The sequence below is a fragment of the Gadus macrocephalus genome, chromosome 6 (genome assembly GCF_031168955.1).
Source record: "Gadus macrocephalus chromosome 6, ASM3116895v1".
In the NCBI taxonomy this organism is placed as follows: domain Eukaryota; kingdom Metazoa; phylum Chordata; class Actinopteri; order Gadiformes; family Gadidae; genus Gadus; species Gadus macrocephalus.
The window spans coordinates 254,561-263,975 of record NC_082387.1 but is presented as its reverse complement, the minus strand read 5'-3'; the positions used below and the strand labels follow the sequence as shown (position 1 = coordinate 263,975).

Here is a 9,415-nt window from a genome sequence, read left to right as displayed (position 1 = left end):
AGACTTTTTCATAGGGAGCCGTGCGCAGTGGTCGCAGGTACCCATGGGAGCCAGTGCTTCTCGGGTATGTCTCAGCCCGAGGCACTCATTGCAGATGAGGTGTGTATCTCTCTCCGAGATATGGTTCCCACAAACGTACACCCGTCCAGGCTTTCCATCCACCGTGTCAGGAGGGGGAGAAGCCATGGCTTAACTGCAGTTTGGAGACTGGCCAGTTGTATTTATTGCAGCTTTGCAGCTGATTCGGTTTAGCTTTCCAGCTAGACGGAGTTAGCTTTGCAGCTAGACGTTCCCGGTGACTAATGTTTGGATACAAGCTAGTCACTGTAGAAGCGAGTAACCACTGTTTGGAAACAGGCTGGTTAAAGATAGATGTTTGGTGACAAGCCTATCCGTCGACAACCGCTTAGTAGGCACTAGCGCCCGGCGAGCGAGTGGTAAGCTCACTCTGTGGACAGTAGCATAGAACCTCTGCAATTAGCAGTATCGTCAACAATTACTTCTGAGCGAGAAGAGGTAATTGAATGACGCTGTACGCACGGTCAGATACTTATATAGGGGGCTGAGCCGGGGTGCGTCAGACGTGGCCAGCCAATCACGGCTGGCGTAGTGATAAAGTGCTTCTGAGGGATACGCGGGGAGGCATACCCATGTGTGAGATATGTGAGATACCTCACGATTGCTTGAAAGAGAACCTGCCTCGTAGGAGAGCAGAAGAATCCCCCCCAATAGAGGACCCTGAGGACAAGCGGTAGAAATGCATAGTTCAACAGACCTGACGAGGTCCGACTACCAAAATAAAAAAAGAATAAAATATATTTCCTTACAAATTATGATAATAACGACTTTTCAATAAAAGTCATCACGTAATCTATGGTTAATAATTGGCAATACTTACAATTAAATTAAATATGTAAGATAAAATGTTATCCATAATTCATCCTAACTGTGATTGTCAATGTACGTGTTACGTTTTTCCCAGTAGTGCTGGGTTTCAGCAGTTGTTAAATGTGTGTACAGAATATGGTGTCAAACATGATGTGCAATACAATTCAAATAAGAGCAGTGTGATAATATGTAGGGCGAAGGGAGATAAGGACCTCCACTTTCCACAATTTTATCTTTCTGGGGAAAAGCTTTGTGTTTGTTATAAAGTTAAGTACCTCGGGCACTTTATAACAGATCAAATGTCTGACGATGACGACATTTTAAGACAGTGTCGTACATTATATGCCCAAGCCAATATGTTGGCAAGAAAATTTCATATGTGTTCTGATCATGTTAAAATATGTCTCTTTAGTTTAGAGCAGAGGTCTTCAACAGGGGGTCCGCGACCCCTAGGGGGTCCGGAGGTACTGCAGGGGGGTTGCGAAAGTTTTGGTAGATAGACATTTGTTTTATATTCCCCCCCCCCGCAATTTCTTCCACAAATTGAAATGCCTTTAAATACACATTAACATGATTCCAACACACTGTGTATTGTGTATTTAACACTAGGAACGCCGGGCCATTTTTACTTACTACTAGCGCCACAGAGGGGTCAAATGACCCCTAAGTCATTTGAATGAGAGGCTGTGCATTGGCACATAATGATCAATAGGTGGCGCCAATGAGCTACGACCGCGCGAGCGCCACATGTGTGTGTGGGTCGCAAGCCTAGTCCTCACGATTTTGGTCATTTAATTCTTGCCGTCGGCTTTCAAGTTTTGGTGACATTTTTATGTATTTGATTTTAATGAAAGCCCAGCAGGAGAGAGCTTTTCTCTGCCTGCTCCTTCAATTAAGAAGAAGGAGGACAGCAAAGCAACGTCAGTTTCTCGTCTGGTCTTTATATCTAGGCCTACCCCTTTCTCCGCCGCAAACAATACGTATTTGGATGAGAGTGCGCAGCCAAGACTGTTGGTAGAGAGAGAGTGCTGTTATGTAAGCGGATAATGTACAGAACGCCGGTCATTATCTGAAAAATAAGCCCCGACAGGGCGAACCGGACCCTGACGCGAAGCGGAGGTGTCTTGCTTCGCCCTGAAGGGTATTACTTTCGATAATGACCGGGGACGTTCTATTATCCCGCTTATTACACGGCTATTTGCAAAAACGAAAATATATCTTCACACGGTGTGCCTTTTTTTATTTTTTTATTTTTACCATTCGTAGTGAAAGCAGAGAAATATTCCGCCAAAGACCTTGACGTCACTCGCCAGGGTTGATAAATTACCGGACTGCAGAGTGATAAGAAAGACGTGAATGAGGCAAAAAATCGACTTTCCTTGAAAGCGGTCGATGTGCATAAAAGTAGCCTATAGGCCGACGCCGACCAATTGCGAACTACTGAAGCTGCTTATGCCATCTCTAGGTTAAAAAATAGCCGCACCCACCCCAAACCGAGAGAGAATTGTGTTCCGATTGAGGCGTATATATGATCCTTTTCTATTCCGATGAGCTGTTCTTCCACTTCTAATTGTCTCAGTATTTAATGCAAGATAGCAGGTATGTTTATGCATGCCAGTGGCACTAACAAGCATCACTAATTTTCCTTTCCACATTTATGTTTTAAAAATGTCTGTTATGTTTACAGTTTACTTACTGTACCTTGCACATGTTTAAAATAAAAACATGAACATATGAACCTACGTATTATTTGAATATCTTAGTATTGAATGCACAATAACAAGGTTAATTTTGTACATGGCACCATAGGACCAGTTTAATATAAAACACAATTTTATATAATATATAAGTAGGGGGTCCCCGCTCCATCTCTCCATCAGTTTGGGGGTCCGTGGCCTGAAAAACGTTGAAGACCCCTGGTTTAGAGCATATTGCACTCCCCTGTATACTGCCCCCTTATGGGGTAAGTTCAAAAAATCAAGTATGCACAGACTACAAGTTGCTTACGATTGTTTTAGGATCTTACTTAAAAGACCTAGGTGGAGTAGTGCAAGTGAGCTATTTGTGAATGCAGTTAACACCTTACAAGCTTTATTGAGGAACCTTATGTACAGATTTATCTGTCGCCTGAATAACTGCTTTACAATAAATCACAATACTCTTTCTCCATCTGATAACATTTATTTTAAGTGCAGCAGTTGTGTTCTGATTAAACAAAAAAATGGATGTTAGCATAGCCTAGTAATTATAATATTTACAGTTCTCATCACATGTTTACAAATTGATGACAGCATATATAAAAACTAGTGGCATAGCCTACTCATTGCAATATTTACAGTATTCCTAAAACAAGAATGATCCAAGGTGATAATCAAAACATTGGGTGCTATTTAACAAGAATTTACCCATGAGACACATGTACATTACAAAGCAAACAAAAAAAATGGCTAATGATATGCAATTAATACAGCTATTTCCAATTCAACATTTGAGTAGTGCAACAACACAACAACATTAAAACAACATTTCTCACTTGTATTGAAATTTTACTCGTCTCTCTTTCAAAGCAGCAAAGTGATCAATGACCCTCTCATTAAAATCAGGCATGTTCCTGACTAGTTCCCTCTCCATGGAAAGCATGGCCACAGCATTGAGACGATCCTGTCCCATTGAGTTTCGCAGGAATGTCTTGATTCTCTTTAAGGTCGAGAAACACCTCTCAGCTTCAGCAGTTGTCATGGGAGTGGTTATGAGGATGTTCAACAGCAGGCGCGTCGTTAGCAATTGAAAACATCCGGGGCTTTAGCCCGGGGGGGAGCACCGTCCTGACTCCTGCGTGCTACGGTATCTTAATTAATTAATTAATTAAGGGCGCCCCCAACACATAGGTCGCCTATGCCGAGTGCCAGCGGCAAACATTTGACATTAGAATAGCCTATATAGCCTGCGTGCACCTACCCGATGTCAGGAAGCCATCGCTGCTCCGACGGACCTTTCTCCCCCAGCCAGGCAACGGCAAGTAAGTAGTGGTCTGCTTTTATGTTTCATTTTTAAGTTATTACTTGTTGTCAGTGTAGGTTTAATGTTACGGACAAAAACATGCTTTATATTTAGTCAGCATTGCAGAGTTCGAATGTTTTCCCGGAATATGCATTCCTAAACTGTTCACGTCATGTTCTTTTTAAGATCGCATGAGATGATATGTGCTATCGCGTGACCTGTAACCAGGAAGTAAACACTCGCTTGCATGAAATGATATAATAATAATAATAAATTTTATTTATACTGCACTTTATATTCAAGAATCTCAAAGTGCTTCAGAGAAAAAAACTATTAAAAAAAGGGGGAACCTCAAAGAAAGTTTAGCTGAATGCTCTTTTAAAGAGATGGGTTTTGAGGTTCCGTTTAAAAAGAGCTGTAGTCTGTGGAGCCCTCAGGTGGTCAGGGAGGGCGTTCCATAGTCTAGGGGCAGCAGCAGAAAAGGCCCGATCACCCATGGTGCACAGCTTCGTATGTCGGGTTTGGAGGGTGTGAGTGGATCCTGAACGGAGTGTACGTGAGTTTGTCGGGGGGGTGAGGAGTTCCTGAAGGTAGAGGGGGGCAAGTCCGTGAAGGCACTGGTGGGTGAGGAGGGAGACCTTGTACTCAATTCTGAGTGAGACAGGGAGCCAGTGCAGTGATTTCAGGATGGGGGTGATGTGGTCATGCTTGCGCACCCTCATCAGGACCCTGGCAGGACCCTCATCATATGCGCTATCGCGCGACCTGTAACCAGGACGTAGATTTAAATAATTAAAAAATTATCTTCCCAGACTGTTTCTGTTACTTGCTTATGCTGTATGCAAGTTGTGTAAGAAGCTTATCTCCATATAAATCTGAGCTGTACATGAATCTGTTAATGAAGTCTCATTTCGACTCCTTCCTCCACTTCACTATTCATGTTCTGTTGCTTGCAGTTAACTACAGCCGCCCTTCCTGGGTAACGCCACCACCAATCCCTGGTCATCCATTGAAGCCATCTCTCTCACTCTGTACAGTCACACTGTTGCCGCTTCATTCTCATTGTCTCATAATCTCATTATTAAGGCTGCTGTGGATGCTTAAAAAAATAAACATTTTTCTCTTAGGTAAAATCAAACCAGTGGGATGTTAGATTGAAAACCTCCATAGCAATGTATAAAAAATTGAAATCCTTGAAGTCCTATGCGTAGTTTCTTTTTTGGGGATTTTCAAAATGAGGTACCAAGCTAGAATGGATTGTCAACCTACTGTTTCTCAACCCTCTCCGATTATTACTATGAGTAGTAGTAGGGGAGAGCCGGGTCGATTGAAACACGGGACGATTGAAACACAGCGATTTACTCGAAAACCACGCAAGGCTTTCACGTCAAAATTCGTCACCACGTTCAGCAAGCACGACTGACCAACCCCGGGAAATTTCGTGTAATGACGTCAAGCCGTTCAGATGTTATCTCGCAAACTTGTTTTCGAGAGCTGTAAGTAAAATCCTCCCTGCGGTAGTTTTTTTGTGATAAATAGTTGTATTTTTTGTTTCATGCCATAATAATATGACTATACAACAGATGAATTAGTACTTAAACCTGTGATAAAGTGTGCAATGTCACAGTTTTGAAGTTTAGAGGTAAAAAAGGTTTAAGTGTCAGTAGCCGCTGTCGGGACGATTGAAACACCTGTTTCAAACGTCCCGCACATCACCATGCGTAATTGCGCGCACATTGCACGATCAATACCTGTATAAATTACAGAATTAATAAATGTTTTGCAATGATTAACTACTGCTTTGAATTAATAACATATTTTTAATGAACAAAACGTGTTTATCACATGCATCAACAGTTTACTGAGAGAAGGGGAGGGCAGAGGGCAGTGACGCCATTCATATTGGGCTCACCCCTAATGAGGTCAGTGTTGTGAAAAGGGCTACATACATTTTTGGACAGGCACACATGTATGCTATGCACATAGTTTAATTAATAAATATGAACAAATAACATAAACATAAACACACAAATGTACATCAACTGTTTACGACCCCGTGCATTTCAGCTGCCCATTCCCTGCATCCTGGTCGAGGAAGGACTGGATCACCTCCTTCATGGAGCGCAGTAGCAGCTTCCCCCTTCGGCGTCCAGAGGCCACTAGCCAACAACGGTTGTCCAGCTTCAATCAAAACAATGTCAACTTGTTCTACCAAAATTGAAAGACGGTGCTGGACAGGCACCAGTTCCAGGCCAAGGATATTTGGAACATTAATGAAACCGGTATTTAATATGAACTTTATTAATATAAAACACAACTATAAACACATAACTACATTTATAAAAATAAACTATGCTCACAACCATATAAATATGAAAAAAAACGATATACACTTAACTAGTAGAAACGATGCTAACAACTATATACATATCAAAACAACTATATACACATCACTATATATATACACAACTATGCTCACACAACTATTTACAGGGGTCACCACTGTCCAGGTGCGCCCAGATGGGGCAGAAGCAGGTCAGGTCAGTGACCTCAGCGGAGTCACACCCGTGTCCGAGGAGTCGAAGCTGCTCCGCCTGCTGGACAATCACCCGTCCCACCTGTCAATTGCAGCAATCGATTACTGCAGAGCCAACGGCATAGTGCTGCTGTCATTCCCTCCCCACTGCACCCGCAGGTTGCAGACAATGGACATTAGTGTCTTCGGCCCCCTAAAGGGGTACGTAAACAGTGCGGCGGACAGGTGGATGAGGAGCCACCAAGGGATCAACATCTCGATATATGATGTGCCCTCCATCATTGCTGAAGCCTTACCAGAGGCTGCAACAGTGAAGAACATCACCTCCGGGTTCTCAAGTTCAGGGATCTGGCCTTTTAAACCCTCCGCGTTTGAGGGAAATGACTTCACCGGATCCCATTCCACAGACCGTCCTCCTCCCAAGGCTTCAGGTGACGAGGTCAGCGCTTCTCCAGGTGCCACTTCAGGTAGGAACAGTTCATCAGAAGCAACAGAGTTCATAATACATAAGTAAATAGTCCCATAAGTCAAAGTTCATAAAAAAAGTCTATAGGTTAGTGGATGGCAGAGAAGCTGCTAGACCACCAGGCTACAACTCTCCCATCAGGGAATTTAACAAGGATCAGGAGGGTGGGAATATAAACATTTATTTATTTAAAAGTGTATTTTTTAAATGTGTCCTTTGGCAGGCATGGATGTACCTGGACGAGTTGCCGGGCCTGACGAAGCTGTCTGGCCTGAGGAAGATGCCCTCGAATTCTGCCTGGACATCGTCCGGTCTTACCCTAAGGCCGGGCCTTGAAAGATTACAAAGAGAAAAGGGAGAAAGAGGCATTTGGAGTTACTCTTGCATCTCATATCTTGTCTGGCCTTCCTTTGTCTACAGTCATGTAGACCTACCACATTTAAAGTAATTCAATTAGCATTAAAATGCACATTTTATGTTTTCAGGACAACTGCTATACTTACGACCCGAACTCTGAAGCAGCGTCATCCCGCCAAGCAGCCTCCCTCCTCTCGGGCTCCCAAGAAGAGGCTCTTCTCGCCCGCTCCTGATGCCGCCCCCCTTGCTGGAGTCACCCCTGGTGCCACCTCAGCTGCTCCTCCCACCATCACCTGGCCCGCTGATGGAGTCACCCCCACCTTGGGTCCAGTGTGATCGCATGAGGCTTGCACCGACGGGAGTACACACTACCTGTGTCACCTGTGTGACAAAGAATACAAATATTTAGCCTACTATACTGTCCATGTGTCTTCACTAGTTTGCAGTGGAAATACTGTAAATGTAGGCCTACAGCACAATTCACTTAACATTATAGACTGATCAACTAACTAACTATTAGGCCTGGGTTAGGCTATGAGTGGGAGCTGGGCTATTACATATTTTGCTGGGTAGGCCTACTTTTTGTCCATGATTGTAACGCATCCAAAATAACAACGGCTACATTAAATTATGACAATAATAATTTAATTTAGTGGACATGCACACTTAAAAACTGCTGGGTATAAGCTATAGGCTAGCCTACTACACCCTTGCTCTTGGTCATGACACATGGCATGCCGATTTATTTTTTTCTCCAGCCATTACCATCAATCAGCTAGAGTGCAATCTTCATCAAAGTTCTGCTTATTATATGATTTCAACATAATGTTCATGTCAATGTGCAGACTATTACACAATATTTATCAGATAAAATAAGTTTAGCCACTTACCTGTCCACAGAGACTCCGGATGCTTCTGTGCGCCGGGCTGTGCGTGTTGAAAATAAATTAACCCCGTGCGGCGCTTGGATAAATTTCCGCTGTAACAGGTCTCGTGATATCCTGTTGACCTGGTCGTTTTTGTTTAAAATAAATAAAAGGATGTTCAACTGTGTATCCTTAAACATGACTAAGGACAGGGAAATAAGTAAATTGAATGCAAATTTAGTCGTCCAAAAGAAGAAAGGTGAGTTTTAATCGAAATGTGCATCTTGACAATTACGCACGGGCCAAAAATATATTTTGACCTATTTATATTATGCGGAATTATGTGAAATTTTAGCAATGAAGAGTACACTAGTATGTTGTCTGGTATGTTGCATAAAAACAAGAGTAAGGGCAATAGATTATTTTTAAAATATGCTGTTTCATTCGTCCCGCATGCGTGTTTCAAACGTCCCGACTAGGCGGGGCGTTTGAAACAAATGTCAACATACGTTCAAAGTTAAAAAACAGCTCGATCATCCAACATATGTATTTAATTTCACTTGCAACTAAGAGAACACACCTGTGAGTTGTTGATCACATGTTAAAATTATTTGTATACGTAACGTCATCTTTGAAAAAGACGTTTAACTGAAAAGTGTTTCAATCGACCCGGCTCTCCCCTATTGCATGCATACAGTACTCACATCAGCGCCACAGTAAGCCTATAGAGGCTGCAACCATTTGCTTCTCAAAAGATTGTAGTGTTTTAGAACGAACGACCACTAGAGAGACAAGACAGGCGCCGCTACTATGCTAGCTACTAGGTAGTAACACCAGACCAGCATTAATCAATCAAAATTAAGCTATCGACTGGCTGCTTTTCACAAACCAGAGCTGATCGAAGTGTTCTCATCAGGGGTTGGTGGAGATGATGCCACACTCTCCACCGCTTGTTCTTGCTCTGCCCTTTTCTTCCTAAGAATTTTCTTATATCCATCTCTTATCAACGATATTTTATAACTGTACTTGACCTGAGAAGACCTCTGAGAAGTGGCGGGCGCCAGGGTGTTGCCATAGCAACACCAGAATTTGTTTAGCGACACCAAGTTGGCTAGATTTATATATGTATTTTTATTATTTTTTTATTTATAAGAATGAAAGAAATTGTGTAATGAAAGAATAAAACAATGATTGATGCATTTTTGTTTGAATAACATCTTGCTCCCGCGGCCAGTGCCAGCGCCGGCATTGCAAGGGGAGGGATATTATGTAAATTCGCAGGAGGCGGGATAAGTGCGGCTG

General features: G+C 42.7%; 1 long non-coding RNA gene across 1 annotated transcript; it reads right to left on the bottom strand.

Annotated features, from left to right (window-relative positions):
• Nucleotides 1–5,816: 5,816 nt before the first annotated feature.
• LOC132459150 (uncharacterized) lies at nucleotides 5,817–8,794 on the bottom strand. The gene is made up of 5 exons (XR_009526117.1): nucleotides 8,138–8,794; nucleotides 7,394–7,628; nucleotides 7,126–7,221; nucleotides 6,721–6,885; nucleotides 5,817–6,506 (listed from the first exon to the last, which is right to left on the bottom strand). It is a non-coding gene; the product is annotated as an uncharacterized LOC132459150 (long non-coding RNA).
• Between the last annotated feature and the right edge of the window lie 621 nt (nucleotides 8,795–9,415).